This window comes from Lipotes vexillifer, unplaced genomic scaffold, assembly GCF_000442215.2.
Source record: "Lipotes vexillifer unplaced genomic scaffold, Lipotes_vexillifer_v1.1 scaffold570, whole genome shotgun sequence".
Lineage (NCBI taxonomy): Eukaryota > Metazoa > Chordata > Mammalia > Artiodactyla > Lipotidae > Lipotes > Lipotes vexillifer.
The window spans coordinates 3,298,962-3,303,254 of NW_006777801.1; positions in this window are offsets into that span (position 1 = coordinate 3,298,962).

Here is a 4,293-nt window from a genome sequence, read left to right on the forward strand (position 1 = left end):
GTGGGGTGGGACCCTCCCTCCAGGGCCTGCGGCTGTCTGTGCTGGGAGGGAGGAGCTGGGATCCCCCCAGCCCTACTCTGGGGTTTCTCCAGGCTGTGTGGTTGCCAGTAGCTAATTCTTAATAATTTAGATTCTTAATAATTTAGATCTTTATGCTTTGAAGACAGGAGTTAAGAGAAACAAAGGATTTGAAAGCATGTTTTATAAACTGTTTCTTAAAGACATTTCAAGAGAAAACCACTTGTAAAGAAATTGTTTCCTTACCCTACTTACTTCTTTCAACCAGTAAGTACCTGCCTACCTCGGGGGGTTACTGGTAACACCAAGCAAGGGGTGTCTGTGTGTGTGAGAGAGAGAGAAAGGAGAGAGAGAGAGAGAGAGTGAGAGAGAGAGAGAGAGGGAGGGCACTTTGTTGATTGCAAGGCACTGGGGAAATGCAAGGTGGCATGATTTTCATTACGACAGAGTCTCAGCCAACAGGCTCAGTCCCTAAGATGACAGATCAATCTTAAACACACAGTTTGAAAAGGAGCAGGGTGAACATTTCTGCTCAAACCCCTTATGATTTAAGCTGATGAGAACCTCGGAAAGAGCCAAGCTGCACTGCTGAAGACTTGGATAAGAGGGGAAATTTAACCCAGATAAGGACAAGTAATAACGCTTTAGAGGAAACATTAAACACACTATCAGACCTGAATGGCTTGTTAACTTCTGATGCATCAAATCGTCAGAGAGAAGGTGTAGCAGAGAAAAGGTAGGCTAGGCGGGGAAGCTGGACCTCTGTAACCTGGCTAAGGGACTGCATGGGGACCCAGGACACCAGAGAGGGTCACCAACCATTTGCCAGGACTGAGAAGTTTCCTGGGCTGTGGGACTTTGAGTACTAAAATGATGAAAGTCCTAGGTAAATCAGGAGTTGGTCGCCTTGAGACCACAGCAGCTGTTTCTGGTGCTCTCTGGGATGAACAAGCCGTGTAACTTCCCCATACTTTCTTTTCTCTGTTCATAAGTGAAATTATCCTGAAATTATCCTGTTCCTCTTCCACAGGGGAATTCCTCTTCCTTAACAAATATCACTAAATTTCACCACCCCAATGCCAGAACAAAGACGCCGCAGTGTTTTGTTTTGTTTTGTTTTGTTTTGTTTTTTAATTTGTGGGAAAACCCAGAAACGTAGGATACTTATGAGTTAAAAGCTTCCAGACAAGTTAGGAGTCCGTTGTTAATGGTTGGACTTGGAATTGTGAAGGAAAGCTTCAGGCATGTGATGCCATGGGATCTCCTGAGGATAAATGTGAGGTCAGAGGAAAGGAAGAAGCTAGTACAAAGCAGATAGGGTACTCTTTCCAGAAAGAAGTCAGTGCTGGGAAATTCTGTGGACACAGTCCAGGGAAATTGCCAAGCTGGAATTCAGGTTAGCTGTAAGGAGAGCAGTTTTGTCTGGAAGCTAAGCAGAATCCAGGACCCTGAAAAGACCTAACTTTTCTGAGGGTCTAGAGAGGCTGAAGAAAGTAGATTTGGCTTTAAACTGGAGGATGGACTGTGGAAGGACAGAATGATTGAAAGGATCAAGCTACTGAAGGACCATCAGAGAAAGAAGTGAGAAGGAGGGGCTGGAACTTGTTTGCAGTCTGAGTGGGGTAATGTGAAATTATGCACCTGGAACTTCTCAATCTGTACAGTTTATATGCCGAGACCTCCCTGTACTGCAGGCTCAGAATCAGGCGGGTAATTGTGCTATCCACTGCAACAAGCATGCAGAAGGGATGTGTGAGAGCAAAGAATTAAGTCAAAACTGTGGGGTGCTCTCTATATAAATGCAGTAGTTATTCAGAGAAGGGACTCTGGAGTCCCGGACAAGAAGACAGCCTTCCCGTGGTTGTTAAAAGATGGTCAGAGAGAAAGAAGGATGGCTTTCCAGGTAGGGGAATAGCCAAAGCAAAGGTACGGAATGTGTTTGTTTAAAAGTAGAGAAGGCTGGGCTTCCCTGGTGGCTCAATGGTTGAGAGTCCGCCTGCCGATGCAGGGGACGCGGGTTCGTGCCCCGGTCTGGGAAGATCCCACATGCCGTGGAGCGGCTGGGCCCGTGAGCCGTGGCCGCTGAGCCTGCGCGTCCGGAGCCTGTGCTCCGCAACGGGAGAGGTCACAACAGTGAGAGGCCCACATACCGCAAAAAAAAAAAAAAAAAAAAAAAAAAAAAAAGTAGAGAAGGCTGGTTAGGAAGTAAATGAGAACTGAAGTAGAATTTGACAATGTTTCCCAGCCTTTCATTTCACGGCAGTCATTGACAATGATGGTGAAAATAGGTTGGGGTAAATGGAGGCCACCAGTTTGTACCCTAGAGTGCCGAGCTCTGTCTTGGGAACCTCACTGAGACACAGCAGCATGCATGGCCTGTTGGTTGATAAACTCTAGGATAATGAGTGAGGAATCTGGTGTTGAGGTCCTGAAGTAAACCAGACAAGAGAGAGTCACACTTGATTTGCTAGGATGTGGAAAAGCAATGTCAAAACTTGAGCAGGAAAATAAAATGTTAAAAATGGTACTTTAAGCCAAATACTACAACCACATCATCTAGGATGTATTGGGAGTAGATGATAGCTTGAGAATGAGGAAGGAAGATATTTTAATAATAAAAGGGGTAATATTATTTTGTACAATTAGTGATTCAGCAGAGGTGCTTCTAGCCACTGAAACAATCTTTTTTTTTGTGTGTGTGTGTGGCTGCATTGGGTCTTCGTTGCTGTGCCTGGGCTCTCTCTAGCTGCAGAGAGCAGGGGCTGCTCTTCGTTGTGGTGCGCGGGCTTCTCATTGCGGTGGCTTCTCTTGTTGCGGAGCACAGGCTCTAGGCGCGTGGGCTTCAGTAGTTGTGGCTCGCGGGCCCTAGAGCGCAGGCTCAGTAGTTGTGGCGCACGAGCTTGGTTGCTCCGCGGCATGTGGGATCTTCCCAGACCAGGGCTCGAACCCATGACCCCCGCGTTGGCAGATGGATTCTTAACCACTGCGCTACCAGGGAAGCCCGAAACAATCATTTTTAAAAGGTTGAAATACATTTTAAGATGAAGTATTAGCAACATTTATTGCTTCTGGCTATGGTTTGGATAATGATGGTAATGATGACAATGATGATGATGTCACCATTCAAGGTATCCTACTGTCAACTTAAAAAAATGAAATGATTTAGTCTGAATAAATTAAGTAAACATTGAATTCAATTTTTTTTCCTACCAAATATAAGGCACTAAGCTAGACATTGGAAAAAAATGAGAAAGACAGGTGATATGGAACCTCTAATTTTAGCAGAGAACCTGAAATATAAAACATCCAAGCCTGTTACAGTATGGTAAGCATTGGGATATAAGAATGCACACAGAGGAAGAATGAATTCTGGGGGTGGGGCTGGGGGTATGGATCCTTTGATATCTTAGCTGGACCACGAAGATGAGTAGGATCAAAAAGACACAGAGAGGAGAAATTCCCTGGTGGTCCAGTGGTTAGGACTCCACGCTTCCACTGCCGGGAACCTTGGTTTGATCCCTGGTCGGGGAACTAAGGTCCCACAAACTGTGTAGTGCAGCACCACCACCCGCAAAAAAAGCACAGAGAAGGGAAAAGCATGAACAAAATAATGCATGAGCTTGTATGTGTGAAGTTGCACAGTGCATCCTTTCAAGACGGTGTGAGAAGGGAGTGATAAGAGATGAGGCTGGAGAACAGTAGCATCCTCTGAAACTTCTCTCAATCTCTCTCTCTTTCTCTCACCCTTTTGGTGGAGAGTGGCTTTTCTACCAGCCTCTCCTAGAGAGGCACTGTAGTTTGTGGTCAGGAGAATGGGCTCTGGAGCCTGAGAACTGGGAATCCAGTTGCAGCCCTGCCACTTGCTGGCTGAGTGACCTGGGGCAGATCACTTAATCTCTACACCAGTAAATGTAGGTCCTTATAAGGTCTTTGTGAAGAATGAATGAGTTGATGCATGGAAAGCAAGCATTGAGAACAGGGCCTGCAGTGTTGAAAGTGATCAATAAGTGTCAGCTATTATTACTATTTTAACATAATCATCAATAACATGTCATTGTTTTAGTTATTATGTTAGGAAAAGACCATTTTAAATCTGAATTTGTCTTATTCTTAGGGGTACCACATGATTTCGTAGGTTCTGTCGGCGAAGGAACTTGCTGAAATAGCCTGTCCAAAATATCTTACAAGAATACTTCTCCACTACAGTACCTGGGAATCTACCGACAGAAATGCTTTTAAGGAAGTCCTTTATAAAGTGTTAATACTTCCGGAAGA